Raw genomic sequence first — 16063 nt, 5'->3', positions numbered from 1 at the left:
CGATGCCGTACTTCTCACCATGGCGGAATGGTACATTACGCCATGCCTGATGGCGTTAGGTACATGTCCGCTAGGGTCGGAATTGGCGTACCGTTGCGCCATGGTGGTGTTTGCGGTTTCGCATGGCGCGCGCGCGCGTGCTTGGTGCAGTTAGCGTTGGCGTTCACTACGGTGTCGCTAATGGCTTCGTACTTTGCGGTGACGGGTCATAGTCGCACCGAGCGCTATTCGATGGCGGTATTGCATTTCCGCCATCGTTTTCCGATTTCCGCAAGGGTCGTAATGAGGGCCTATGTGTCAATTAGTTGGCTGAGGATGGCCTCGAAACTGTCGTTTCTTATCAGGAAAAGTTATGGCATACTCAGGTTCTGGGTGACATCAGACTTTGGTACCTCTTCGCCCTTGGCTGTTCACCTGTCTGTTTACCGTGAATCTGTTTCATTTTCCTTGTATTCGTGTATTTGATTCTTCCATAGCCTCGCCACCTGCCTGGGGCTTCTTTATCTCAACCTTCACTGGCTGGCTGATATGCTCTGAAGTTTCGATTCTTCGAGGTTGCCGCTCTCCTCCCTTCCTTAGGTTGACCTCGAATTCCCAGGCATGAGCTGCTTCTTACTGAGTTTCAATTCCGCTCTTTCCTTTGGCTTTGGCTGGAATATAAATCTTGGACTTGTTAGCCCTTTGCAGCCTGGGCTTAATTCTGCTTTTACAAAATGGAGTCGCACTTGTATAATGTGCTTCATTGAGGTAGATATATAATTGGTGCATGCCGCTCTAGTCGTCTACTAAGCATTGCAAGCAGTTCCGTTTTCTTAGCTTCGTGCGTTCCAAGCCTATTTACAAGCGTTAGCTGGTTGGATATTTCCATCTTGTTTCACAGCTACGTTTCCTTAACTCTCTTTATATATCAACATTGTTTCTTCTTATAAATCCATTCCATCATTATTCTTTCCATTTCGTCCTTGTGCGTCATTTTTCGATTGTTGTTTATGTTCATGTTATCCTTTTAGCTTGTCATTTATGTGCATCTGTACGACTGTCAGGGCTCTTATGCCGTCACCATTTACCCTCCATTAGGGCTCTTTGGGTCTCTTCAGGGATGGCCTGTAAGTAGTCTTCACTTCGGGCCAACTGCTGGTACAGTTGTCTCGGCGGGTACCGAGCTGCCCATGGTTGCCTGGTTATAGGCACTTCAACAGGTATTGCTCTTCTGATGGGCACTGGGCATAGGCTCAGTGCAGCTCTCTGTTGGTTCAATTGTTCCTCATACATCACGTACTTTGGCGAGTATGTTCCTGGTACCTCAAACTGTGGGGTTGGGGTGTAGGCCATGTCTGGGACCTCCTCTACACTGCCCCCTCTGGTCGGTTCATCAACCACTTCTGCTAACTCCTTTGGATTCATCTTACTTCGTTCTTCAGTATCCTGTTCATCGTCTTCTGGGTTCGTACATGATGGTGTGAACGTGTGTGTCTTTGGAGTATATATCTTTACACTCCTTTCAAACTTCCTGCTGTTTTTATATGTTCGTCTTTGTTCCAGGTAATTAGCTGGCATTGCCCATTTGGGCTGCAGTAGACCCATGTCCCTTCATGCCTTCTTCGTTTTCTGGGGTACCCAAACTTTGTTCCTTCTGGCGCAAATTCACTGGCCTTCACAAAGTTTCTTATTTCTTCGTCAGTTAGGTATCTGGGCTTCCATCAGGGTCGACATTGACCATGATTTTCATCCCAATGGCTTTCATCGCAGTTTTCTGGCATTGTGTGATGATTATCTTGATAACACAGAATCCCAGCAGTATCATCACTAGAAGGGCTCCCAGAAACTTGAATATGTCTGCCATCCATTGCGGGACCCATGAGAATAGTGCTCCAAACCAGCTGTCATCATCCACTTCGTCGGTATGGTTTATCATCTGGTTCTTTAGGTTTCTCAGCATACTTATGGCTTCTGTTAACGTTCCATTTTCTTCGTCATGCGAAGGTATAAATGTGCAACATGATTCTCCAATTTTTGCGCAAACACCTCCATCCATCGCTGTGATCATGTCAAGTACGTATCTGTTCTGGAGAGTCATCAATCGGATTGCTCTTAGTTCTTCTTTGATTGCGTTGAATCCTTTTATGGTGGTGTTGATGGTCTGCAATAACTCCTATCTGGTTATCTGCAACCATTTAGTATGTGCTCCGACTTGGATGTGTGGCAAGCGTATTGTTGTGAATACCGATGAGGTGAGGCTAAACAGCCTGTGTTCATATGGGATTGCATAAAATGCTTCTTCTGATTTGGCAGAAAAGTAATTCTCTCTCTTCATTCGGGATACCAGTTCCGCAGACCTCCTCTTCCTTAGGTGAGCATCTGCTTTCGGGAAGCTGTCCATACTCAGGTCACTTTTTGGGATCACTAGTGCAGGAACGTGGACATTCACTAGTGTGCATATACCTCCCCAGTTTTTCGGTAGTCCTATATATGCCTTGGATCCACATGTCCAGTAATTGTCCATAATAACTGCGGTCCCCTGAGTCATTCCTGGAGCTTCAAAGATTCATCCACAGTTTTGATTCTCTCCCATCTTCCTTGTGCCATTGCTTCTGAAGCACAATTTCGGGCTTTCCAGTGGTACTATTTGCAAGGGTCCTCCTGTGTCTTTGACCCATGTCAGCAGCTTTACCAATTTCGGCCATAGAGGTTTGCATAATCTCTGTGAGTTCTCTATTGCTTCTTGGCAGGCTCCAAGCACCATCCACGCTCGGCAGATTACAACTCCTTCTTCCCATCCGTTTGGGGAAACCACTGTTCCCCAGATCTGCATTTGGCCTCTGTTCTTCCAAATTTGACCCTCTTCTGCAGTCTTTCCTTGGACATTCAGTCTCGGGTTTCTTTCCCATCTTGTTCCTGATCCTTTCACTTCAGGCTTCTCGTACCTGATCACGTGATTCTTAGTGTGTGCTCTGTTTCTTGTCTTGATATCCTGGACGTAACCGTCTTCATCGGGATACTCTGTTTCAGTTGCCCATATCAATGAGGCGTCTCTTCCCATAAATTGTCCTCTGGTGTTGCACATTGCTACGTGTGAAATACAGTGTGCTGTAGGGACATCTATTTCTACAGCCACAAAGGTCTTGGATTTTCCCATGCTGTACGGTAGAAGTGCACAGACGAAGCATTCTCCTTCAGCTTTACTTCTTCCGACTTCCTTCATGTGTTGGTTCCAAATGTTGTTTCCTAGATGTGCTGTGCTATCCAGGTAATCGTTTAGTTCATTGTAGTCTTCATGTGGGCTTCTCTTTATTCTTAGTGTCTTTTTGTAGTTAGCTATAACTATATCTCTAAATGCGTCTGTGCTACTCTTTCTTGCTGGAGGTTTCTCAGGCATGCTTGCCAGTGGAGCAAGCTTCACTGTTGTAGGAGGAGGTTTTGCGATTCTCTTCTTCTCCTCTTGTATTCTCTCGTAGAGCTCCTTTAACCACCACCTGTGTACCATCTGTCCAACGTATGGCCGCGTCGTGGACCTGGTGCTTGTCCTTTGTGTTGGAACGGGTGTGCTTATCACTGCAGTTTCTGTGGTTCTATTTTTCAGTTCCTCATGCAGTTTCTTCTCTCTAGCTATAAATGGGAACAAATGGTCTATCAGCATTTGTGTCTTTGCAGTGAATTCTCTTGTAGCTGCCTCTGTCTTCTTGAGGGCTTTTGTTATGTCTTCCTTGGTTGGTCTTTCACTTGATTCTTCTTGGTCACTTTCACTATTTTCTGGGACTGGTTCTTCAGAAGGCAGTCTCGTACTTACTGTTGCCATCGTTCGAGGTTCTGGAGCCATTGACACTTGCCCTTGTTCGTGTGCATTCAGTGTGTGGGCGCATGTAGTGGTCAGTTTTACATTTTCATTCATTCCGTGCTGACCCTGTCTCCAGCTTTTCTGTTCATTTGTTACCTCAAGTGTGTATGAATCACTGCTAATTACATTCAATTTTAGTTTGTTTACTTTACCATCAGATTTTCTTGGGACTGGAATTACTATATAGGGTCTAGGTGCTTTTGTGGGACTCATGCGTACCTTATCCGGTGGGTGCACCGAAATCGGGACACTTTGTGCACCAATGAAAAATGCATTTCTGATTGTTAATGACAGAAAAACAATCATAATTACTATGCATATACAAATGATTGATCGGTACGACAGCTGGCAGAATTTTCTTCCCGGGAAGCGGGGGCGCCCCTCTGTTTGCGGGAGGACCAAGTTACTGTTCTGGGCCTCCATTTCAATCATGAGTCAATTGTCAGTGTTTAATTCTTTTCACTTACCCCGTTCTTGTTTCTCAAAAGATTCGTATCATAAAGTGTCAAGTGCTTCTCGAGTGTCCCCCTCTTGTGGTTGACAGTTGTCTCTGGTTATGTGAAATAGTTCTCATACTGGACTATGGAAAAAGATTAGACTAACACCTTTGGTAAATCACATTCATTATGCATATTCAAAATAGGTAAGTTCCCAATGCACTCCCCGAATCTGCTTCAGTCCTGAGGACATGCTGGAACCTGTTCAAATGCGGAAAAAATGGAAAAAGTGGTATCACTCAAACTTAAACCAAAATTAAAAAGAAAAAATAAAATAAAAACGGTGAAGTTCTCTTCTCTGCTCTTCTCGATCTGTCCCACGGCGGAAAGATGAAGAACTGTGTCTCTGTCCCCTCGATCTGTCCCTCGGCGGAAAGATGAAGAACTGTGTCTCTGTCTCTTGGATCTGTCCCTCGGCAGAAAGATGAAGAACAGTGTCTCTGTTTCTTGGATCTGTCCCTCAGTGGAAGGTTTCACTGGAATCTCCTTAGATACTCTCTTTGAAAGTTGGACAGCTCCACTTGGAGCATTATTCCATGGAGGAATGTTCTCATGTGTGCAACGTTAGCTGGATCTCTGAGTAAGGTGATGACGTCAACCTCTGCAGGCCTTCCCACCATTTCTGGATAGTCAGTGACTAGGCGGAACAGGACATTGTGAGCCAGTTGGCTGTCCTCGGGTGACAGGGACATTTGTGTTGCTTGGCTGGGTTCTGGATCACAGGCTTTTCTTTTGACGTGAACAGTCTCTGCACATTCCTGCTGCGTGGATTGCGACCACGTAGTTTAGCTTGATCCACAGTTGGTTCAGATGTTCAGTGTTTCTTGGATCTCTAATGTACGTGAGTGTGTCCGTGGTTCTCCCGACGAGTCCTGGGCATTCCTCTATGATGCGAAAGAAAAGCGTGTACGTGAGTTCATCTATGATCACCTGTGGTGGAAGCATTTGTGTCCTTATCACTGTATTTGGGCAACTCGGCGAGGACTTGCGCGATAACAGTCAGCAGTTGCCGGATTACTTTCTTGTTAGCAGGATCTTGAAAAAAGTCTGTGACACAGGTTACTCTCCCTATAAGTGATGGATACGATAATACCACTAACTTGAAATAGGTGAGCACATCCCATTTGAGATTTCTGCTGGGAGATACCATGAGATCTGCAAAACAAAGTCTTGGTGCTGGTTGCTTCAGGTTACTGTGTTAAGCTCTTAACGAAAAGTCCTTGTGTACAGTCTATCAGAGTCTTGTTTCTTCAACAATGCCTAAGTGTGGCTTGATTCAAAAGTTCGTATTGTCAGTGTGTTGTGGCTTAGATGCGTAATTCTCTTCTTCACCCTGCAACTAAGATGCACAGAGTGTCCATTATGTCATTATGCCCTTTTTTGCTTAGAGGAAATGTCCAGTTTAAAGCCACAATTTTCAAACAGAGTTCTTTTGTCTTGGCTTTGCTGCTCATGCGTCCTTCTTCCTCGTCATGGATCTCGTCTGCACGTGCTGAGGTTCTTCCCCGTTGTCTGTGATTTCTTCGCAGTAGGGTGCAACTAAAGGGATCTCACCGATATAGGGTTTAATGTCATTAAGGAAGATCCATGCTCTCCTGCCTTGCAGTTTGACGGCTGAGGGAGTGCAGTCCTCGACGATGAATGGGCCATTGAATCTTGGCTCGTCCCACCTTTTTCTTGTGTGGTTTCTTACCAGCATGGCATCACCAGGGAAGATGATTGGCACACATAGACCTTGAACTGTGTCTGTCTCAGTGCCTCCTGCTGTGTCTTGTGCTGTGCTGCACCCTTTTCGTCGTTGCTGTATTTGGTCTGAAATTACAATGCAACTGGATGTCATACAGTTCAGGTACTCCTGCAGCTCAACTCATAAGACCTCTTGGGTTGGCTGGGCATCATATCTAGCTCTATCTCGTGGGGTAAGGGAGGTCCTCATTCTCCTTCCCGTGACTATCTCGTGCGGAGTAAGATGGTGGTCGGAGCCTGGTTGGTTCCAAAGTGCATACAATGCCAGTGGTAGACAGTGCAGCCATCCCTTCTTTAGAGTAAGCTTCAACTTGGCTATCCTTTCTTTTAACAAGCTGTTGAGCCTCTCACAAATCCTGTTACCTTCCGGATGATATGCCAACGAGAACTTGTGCTTTATACCAAGCAACAAGCTGGTCTGCTCGAAGACTGCGTTAACAAAATGAGCCCCGTTATCTGACCTCATTACCTCACACACACCCCCCATCTAGGGAACACTTCCCTCACCAGGAATTTGGCAGCACAGGTTGAGTCTGGGTGTGTACAGGGACCTGTTTCTATCCATCTAGAGAATGGACACACCACTACAATTAAGTACCTGTACCCGTTACATACTTGAATCATGTCGACATAATCGACATGCAAGTGCTGAAAAGGCTCATTTGGCCGGGGGATGATTCCTCTCACTACTTTTAATGTGTTCCCAGCGGTGAATTGCTGGCAGATTATGCAGTTCACCATAAAGAATGCAACATGCTCCGCTAAATTCGGTATAAACCAGTCTTCTGCGAGCGTTGCAGTTAGATTTTCTTTTGTCATGTGAAATGGCTAATGTAGTTGTTCCAATGCTATTTTTAGTAGGGCTACAGGCATTACTGGCTTACCAGTGCTGTCTTGCCACCACAACCCATCTGAGGGATTTAAAGAAAACCCTCAATGCTTCCACAGGTTCTTTTCGTCCTGCGGTGCCTCCCCTTGAAGCTCCATCAGTTGGGTCTGCTCCATATTACTGTAGGCCACTGGTGTGGCTCGAGCTACCATCATTCGTTCATGTGTGCATGCCACTTCTACTTCCATGATCGTCTCGCTCTTGGATGCCATACGCTTGGCTTCCGTGTCTGCTTCATGGTTTCCACGGGACACGAAATCTGTCCCCTTAGTGTGGGCGGCGCATTTCACGACTGCTATGCCCACTGGGAGCTGTAGTTCCTTTATCAGCCTATCCAATAAGGCTGATTGCTGCACTGGCGTGCCGTCTGCTCGGAGGAAACCCTTCCTTTTCAAACGTGCTAGGCCTGCATGCACGGTGGACATCAGATAGGCGGAGTCACTGCATACTGTTACTTCCTGGTCTGTGTGACTCTCAATAGCGAGAATCAGCGCCAATAGTTCTGCAGCCTGCGCTGAATAATGAGATGGTATTCGTGCACCAACGAGAACTCGAAATTCTCCATTCCCTATGTGTTTTACTATGGCCATGCCTGTATATCTTTGTCTGTCTTCTTGGTCAATTCTTGACGAACCGTCAATGAAAACGATCTCACCTCCCGCCAGGGCATTTTCCTTCACCCTGGGGATTTCATCATAGAACTCTTCATAGTTTGCATAGTCATGTATCGGCTCTCCTTCAGTGACTGGCTCAGCTATGAACGTAGCTGGGTTTACAGTTTTACATTGAACTATTTTGATCGATGGATTAGATATACTCACTTCATAGGCAGAAGCCCTCTGTGATGTCAATGTGCCTTTTGGTTTCTCCAAGATGGCGAATAATGAGTGCCCGACGTATAACGTCATGGAACAACCCATTATAATGGTTGTCACCTTCACTGTGGCGAACGCTGCGGCAGCTAAACTTTGTTTGCATGGGAAGTGGCCTCTCATGACTGGGTCCAGGTTCCCACTGTAATATGCCAGGGGCTTGTACCCCAGCGAGGTTCTTTGGGCAAGTACTGCCGTGATAACATTGCAATTCGTGTGTGAGAACAGGTAGAATTCCTCTGCATAATTAGGAATCCCGAGAACTGAGGCCATACAAATCACCCTCTTGAGTTCTGCAAATTCCTTCTCCATTGCCTCAGTCCATTCAATCTTTTCCTTTGTTGCCTGGGCCTTCTTTAGGGCCTGGAGCAAGGGCTTGGTATACGAGCTGTAATCGAAAACCCATGCTCTGACATCATTGCACAGGCCTAGGAAGCTCTGCATTTGCTTTATCGTGAGCGACTTAGCCGTGTTCATGATAGCTTCAGCCCTTTCTGGGGTTACCTTTTTTCCTTCATGTGAGATTAGTTGGCCTATGTATAGCACCTCTTGTTGACAGTATTGTAACTTTTTCTTGTCAACCTTATATCCTTTCTCTGCCAATATGGTCAGTAGCTGGACTGAATCGCGCCTGCATTGCTCTTCAGTGGTGCTGCAGATCAGAATGTCATCCACATGCTGCAAAACAACACTGTCTACTGTAATATTGCTTAGGTCCATTTGCAGGACTCTGTTGAAAATGGACGGGGACTCACAATACCCCTGTGGCAATCTCGTGCTCTTCAGATGCTTTTGTCTGAATGTAAATGATGTCAGATCTTGCGAGTCACGGTGTAACAGGATTGAGAATTTTTTTTTTTTAAATCAATCACCGTGAAGTATTTTGCCTCGATCGGTATGTTACACAAGATCGTAGATGGATTAGGGACTATAGGGAACTCAACTTCAACAATATCGTTTAATGCTCTTAAATCTTGGATTAAACACCACGACCATCCCTTTGATTTCTTGACGGGGTAAATCGCCGTATTACAGGGTGATTCTGACGTCACTAGGATGCTCTGATCCATCATGGCGGAAACTGTCTTCGCGATCCCTTCATCTGCTTCACTGCACATGGGATATTGTCGTGCTCTTGGTAGAATTGCTCCTGTTTTTAGTTTAATTTTAACCTCTCCTACCCCCTTCAGGAGGCCTACGTCATAAGGTCCTGTGGTTCATACTGAGACAGGCACTTTGGCCATGTCATCATCAAAGTATGCTGGGCGGATCAGCGGCAACAACATTCTCTGTGGCACTTCTCGTTTCATCATTTTGACCCAGAATATGGGACTTACTTCCACCCTTGTCTCTTCTAAGTCAGTGTGTTCTTCAAACAGATTGTCATCAGTGACGTCAGTCACTCAATACCCATTCTTCAAGGGCGATTATCACGCACGATTGTCTGCCTTCATCATCATACCCTTCGACCAAAGCTACTTTCCCCTCGCACTGCTGCACGATGTATCATTAAGGGAAATACTTGTCCCTCTTCTTCATGCATAGGTATTCTTGGCCTGAATAGTAACTCATCAGGGGTTCTCATAGTTCTATCTGCGAGGCCTGGCAAACCCGCCATAAGCACTCACACGCCATATGCAAAGACTTCTGGTTCTAATGGTATAGCTCTCATGGCTATGCATCCCGAGTATGCTCTGATCATTTTGCACACGTTTGAATAATGCATACCTGGAGTGGAGCATACCATGCCCTCCTCTGTGAACGATATAGTCATATTCAACTTTGTCATTAAGTCTCGACCCAAAATGTTTACTGGGGTCTGACGTGAATATAATAAAGGTAAATTCATCTCACAATCTCCTACAGAGACTGGGAGATTGTCCGTAAAGGGAACTCTGCTGTGAGCTCCTGTAAAACTCTGAGTATCTATGGCCTGGCCGGACAAGGAAAACTTGCCTTCTCGTATGCACAAGCGTGTTGCACTGTGTCAACTAAGAAGGAATATTCTTTCCCCCCTATGACGACATTTACCCTTGGTTCCCTGTTAGGGTCTGGTGTCACTGATAGGATAGAACACATCAGGGTTCTCAGCGAGCTGTCCTATTTCATGTATAAGTTCGGTCCACTGTATGCTTGTGTATTTTCTCCATTCCCAGGGTTGCCTCCCCTTCCAGAGTTTGTGCCCTGAGACATTTGTGGCGGTGCCTGTTGGGATTGCCCCTGTGGCAGGTTCCCCATGTTCGATGGTTGACCCCTTGCTGCGCACCTTGATGCAAGCCCGGCGCTTGCTGCTGCACTGTGTGATTCGGTGCACCGCCCTTTTGTGGGATAGCAGGTGGATTCACCGTGCCTACTCCCATTCCTTGACGATTTTGCCACGCGCCTTGGCTTCTGCACGAGTGCGTCACATGTCCTGTCATTCCACACAGCCAACACACCGGCGGTGGTCGGGCCACCTGTCCATTTGGCATATCTAGACTGCCCATCTGCACGTTTTAAAAGACTCCTTGATTATTCTGGAAACCTCCCTGATTACCTTGAAATTCTCCCTGATTACTCTGCCATCCTCTTCCTCTGAATCCCCTTCCCCTTGGGTAAAATCCAACGTTACCCTGGTTATTCTGCACAGGTTAGTTGCCTGTTGTGTGTTCGATCAGCTGGGCTGGTCAGCATAGCTCCTTCGAGAGCATACTTTGAGAGTTTCTTTTGCACCAGCTTCGCTTCCTAACCCTTACGAGTTGCCTCCTTTTTTCGATTCTTTTCTTGCAACAATCTACAGTAATGTGCAATTGTCAACTGTATTTCGGCCCATGGTTTAGCTTCTACTCCTACCAATTTCTTGAGCTGTTTTTGCACCGGTCCAGGCAACCCTTGGCACAATATATGGTAGAATACAGGGATAGATTTGGTCCAAGATTCATGCGTTTCGAGCACCCATGCGTCTTGAAAATTCTGGATATAAATCAACGGATCCTCTGACTCTTTCATTTTTCGAGTCATTATAGCTCCCATATCGGAAGTGTCTGGGTACAATATCTGTAGCGCTTTCCACCCCGCTGCTCTACAATTATTAAATGGCGCTCCATCATGGGTAGTGTTAATTATGGTTACACCAGGGTACCCATCTCGTTTCCATACATCGTCTGCTCTCTCACCAAGTATGACGATCAGGAGGCCCTTAATGTCCCCTATAACTAATGTGACACCCCCTGTCATTTTTTCTAACTCGTGTATCCACTTCCCGGCTCCCGATGACATTGGAAGCTTGTTTTTCAGGTTTTCTCTGTCATGTGTGGCCATGGAATATATTGTGGTCTTACTCCCCCCTTTTCTAGTAGCGGGAATTGGAATGCGCAGTCCTCCTTCTCTTTCCCCATAGCTCTCCTGTCTATTGCTGGAGTAGCATTTCCACATCGCCGTCTACCTGGAAATTTCCTCAATCTGTCTACATAGGCAGGTGCTGACACCCCCCTCTGACCGTGGGGTGTTCCTCCATGTCGGCCAGGCTGCGCAGCAGACTCTAATGCCCTAGATGCAGACTCACTGGCGACTGACCATCGTACCCCTTTGTCTCTTGGGAGCCGCTTCTCGCGCCGTCTCCCTTCTTCATGTGCCTCGTCCTCCGTCTCCCCACCGGAGTCAGACGCTGATTATTCCCTGTTCACGTAACTCCTTGCATCTGCGTTGTTCTTACTAATTTCTAGCCTGTCCAGGGACAGTCCCCTGCTCCCAATACTTCAGGTGACATCCTCAGTATCATACGGTTGACTGCTTTCCAAGTGCTGGTCTTCCCTTCACCTTTGGGATATTTGTTCCAGTCCCATTTCATCGTATATTTTATCAATCATTTCCCCGATGCTTCTGGTGTTGAAGTCATCATCAATATTCGTCCCACTTGTGCCCGGTACTGAGTCGTACGCGGGAAAGAATTCTTCGATGTCTTCCCATTCTACAACAGGATTGGGTTTTTTAACTTCCCGCTCAAAATATTCGAGATCCCGTGCCTTCTGTCTACGCTTGCGTTCTATATCATCATCGACTTTCTTGCATCTCTTTGTGTCTTCTCTAGTCCTTTCTTCTTCCCTTTTTCTTTCATTCCTATGTTCATTTACCCTTCTAACTTCCTCATCCTTTCGCCTATTTATCTTTTTTTCACATACTCTTTGCTCTTCTTCCAAACTTTGCTGATTCTGTCTGTACTGGTCATAGGCTGCCTTCTGTTTGCGAACGAGCTGTTTTTCTTGCTCTTTGCGATATAGCTGTTCTCGCCTCAGCCTATCTTTCCTTTTAATCCTTTCGTCCCTTATTTCCTCTCCTTTTCTTTTTCCCTTCTTTGCGTCTCATCCGACTTCTCTCTCGGTCTCACATCATCACCTCCCTTTCCATTGAGTATCAATAATATCTGTCCTCCCATCCATTCATCTTTTGCGAATGCTATCTCATCAGCTCTATCTTCACTTCCTTTCCACTTCTTTCCTTCTCTCTCTTTATCGAGAGGTGCACCAATCTGTGCCTGGTCCTTCCTTTCATCATCGCGTCTCTCCATGTCCCTCGAGACTGAGGAGGTAAGATTAATTTCCTGATCCTTCCCCTTGATTTCGTCACTACTGTACGTAGGTGACTCATTCGCGGGGTTGCTATGTCCCGTGGCTGCCTTGAGCTCCCTTAGCGGATAAAGTCCCTCTGACTTACTTCCCTCGATTTCTGGTTCAGGCGGGGCTGGTGGTGCGGTAGGCATCTCACCCCCCTACGTGCATATGTTTAATATCCAGTCTACGGGTGGCTCCTCCTCCTTTGGCTAAACATTTTCCAAAGTTCTAGAACAGCAAGGCGTTTCTCTAGTTTTTTACCTGTATATGTGGCATGCAGATAAGTCGTCATGTGTTGTAGGACGGCTTTGGATAGGGACCCATTCTGTGTCCAAGGCATAAACATCTTGTGGGCGGTACCCTTGACCCACTCTGTGCTATATTTTTTAAGCTTGGGTGCATGTTTGGGCAGCTGCTTACATAAGTGGGCAAGTGGGGTAATCTCCTCCATTCTTAAATTCCGTTACCAACAATATTTTCATGCACGTTTAATACTTCCAACAATATGAGCGAGCACCACATACGCAAGCTCCGATCCAATCTTTTCCTGCCAAAATTCTATCTCATCAGTTTACTCAAGAACATCAATCCATGTGCGATTCCCTCTTAGTTACAGAATCGCGTAAAGCCCAAACTTATTTCAAACAGTCAATGATTCAATTCTTCACATTTGACATATAAGAGAACACGCACGACAGACACTTGACAGACTAGACGGACACCAGCTGGACACACATATCCCTGCCTTCTAATCACTACCCTGACATGGGGTTTAAAGGAACCCCTTTTGTGACATCTTTAATCGTCACAGTAGCCTAATCGTCCCCTATTATATGGGCTCTGAGTTCACGTTTCTTCTGACCGCTATATTAAAGTGCAGGGACAAGGCGAATCCTCTTGCTTTTTTATCTCAGGTGTCCTTCCTGATATCCTCTGTTTTTTCTCTCGGGTGCCCCTCCCGGTAACCACTGTTTTCTCTCAGGTGTCCTCCCGGTAACCACTAATTTCTCTCGGGTGTCCTCCCGGTAACCACTATTTTCTCTCGGGTGGCCCCTAGTAACCACTTATTTTCTCTATTATGCTCGAGTCATTATCCCCTTATATATACAGTCTTCTCTACTTCTGACTATTTTGTTTTCCGCCTCCCTCCGTTACCTTTTCCCTTACTTTTTCTAATGCCTACAAGACATTTGCCAAATATTTACTTTTTTGGTTCACTCACCGCTCGCATGGTTCCTCTCTAGATCTTCGGGATCACCGCCCCTCCTTTACTGCCTCTTTCGTTTTTTTCGTCCGTTCGGCTGCCCGAAGGAATGAGAAGGGTTATGCTTTGAAATGCAGGTTCCGTCAGACCCACTGCAGTTTTTTTTAATGGACTTACACTATTATTGTTCACGGGAAGCTTCTCAGTCTACTCAGTCGAATAGCAAATGACTTGTGATATTGCCGAAGACCTAGAGTTACTTCGTGTCAACGGTCAATAGGTGTCTTAGTAATAATTAATCAATAGTTGATGGTCAAAACCATCCACTGCTACCAAGTGTACAGGAGGGCGGAGCGTCCTCTGACAGGCCCATGGGTCAGAGCTCACCCTCGAGTACCTGTAAAACAAGATAGCTCCACCTTGAGGAGGATGAGTTGCAGGATTCTCTTACTCCGACACAATTCAATAAGGACAACTCAATAGTTTGGCAAAGGGAAGTCCGTTTAATGACAAGTACAAAAAACGGGGAAACAAATGGTAAGCAACAGTGTCGTGATCGCCTGTCTCGCTTCAACTTCCAAGTTCCCCATTCTAACAGCAATTCTTATAGGATAAATTCGTCATCATTTGACATGTAAAACTCAAAGTTTCTCATGCAATTCTATTGGTTGGAAAAGGTAATTTAAGTATAGGTGCTATATCTGTGTATGGTAACAGAGCGTGAGGATTGGATAACTCTTATCGCGTGGGCGTCTACGCCCATCCCTCTACATCACTCATGATAGACGTCACTACAAGCACAACGTCTAATTGGTTCTACAAGCTATAGGACCCTAGATTATTTGGTCCATTGTGATTGGGTGGGTTACACCCCTAGACATAAATCTCCACTTTAATTAGCAGCATGCAGAATGGACACCCAGATGCGTAGTGTCCCAAGATTCACCCTGCCTCCCTTCCATCAATCAGTACCTTTAGGGTTATGTCTCAATTAGTTGGCTGAGGATGGCCTCGAAACTGTCGTTTCTTATCAGGAAAAATTATGGCATCCTCGGGTTCTTGGTGACATCAGACGTTGGTACCTCTTCGCCCTTGGCTGGTCACGTGTCTGTTCACCGTGAATCTGCTTAATTTACCTTGTATTTGTGTATTTGATTCTTCCGTAGCCTTGCCACTTGCCTGGGGCCTCTTTATCTCGACCTTCACTGGCTGGCTGGTATGCTCTGAGTTTTCGATTCTTCAAGGTTGCTGCTCTCCTCCCTTCCTTAGGTTGACCTCGAATTCCCAGGCATGAGCTGCTTCTTACTGAGTTTGGATTCCGCTCTTTCCTTTGGCTTTGGCTGGAATATGAATCTTGGCCTTCTTAGCCCTTTGCAGCCTGGGCTTAATTCTGCTTTTACAAAATGGAGTTGCACTTGTATACTGTGTTTCATTAAGGTAGATATATAATTGGCCATGCCGCTCTATTCTTCTACTAAGCATTGCAAGCAGTTGCGTTTTTTTAGGTTTGTGGGTTCCAAGCCTATTTACAAGCGTTAGCTGGTTGGATACTTCCATCTTGTTTCACAACTACCTTTCCTTACGTCTCTTTATGTATCAACATTGTTTCTGCTTATAAATCCAAACCATCATTATTATTTCCATTTCGTCCTTGTGCATCATCTTTCGATTGTTGTTTATGTTCATGTTATCCTTTTAGTTTGTCATTTATGTGCATCTGTACGACTGTCTGGGCTCTTTTGTCGTCACCATTTACCCTCCATTAGGGCTCTTTGGGTCTCTTCGGGGACGGCCTGTAAGTAGTCTTCACTTCGGGCCAGCTGCTGGTACAGTTGCCTCAGCTGGTACCGAGCCGCCCATGGTTGTCTGGTTATAGGCACTTCAACAGGTATTGCTCTTCTGATGGGCGCTAGTCATAGGATCAGTGCAGCTCTCTGTTGGTTCAATTGTTCCTCATATGTCAAGTACTTTGGCAAGTATGTTCCTGGTACCTCCAACTGTGGGGTTGGGGTATAGGCCATCTCTGGGACCTCCTCTACAGGGGAAAAAAGGCAGCAAAACATTAAGGCACCAAAAGCTTAGCAGTTTTTGATAGGTGGGTGGATATTTGGTCTCGTAACCTAGATTTACTGGCACCACCTCACCAACTAAAGAAAAGAGGCTGTTTTAATAGGGGAAAAATAAAGGGTGTGTTATGAATCTGACAATATCGTCACTGATTCCCTGGAGGGAAGCTTCTTTTATCTGGCTAGGGAAAGGCAGAAGCTACCTGACTCTGGTCCTGGCGGTGGCTATCTGCAGGAGGACCACATAGGGGAAGAAAAACTCCAGAGGGATAGGACAATTATAGACCCAGATGACCCGGCAGTCAAAACCCCACCTGATATCCATACACCTTTTCAACATATCCATATGGCTTACCATAGTGTGG

The sequence above is a fragment of the Ambystoma mexicanum genome, chromosome 3p, assembly GCF_040938575.1.
Source record: "Ambystoma mexicanum isolate Mex_15411 chromosome 3p, UKY_AmexF1_1, whole genome shotgun sequence".
NCBI lineage: Eukaryota > Metazoa > Chordata > Amphibia > Caudata > Ambystomatidae > Ambystoma > Ambystoma mexicanum.
This window is presented reverse-complemented; position numbering follows the sequence as displayed.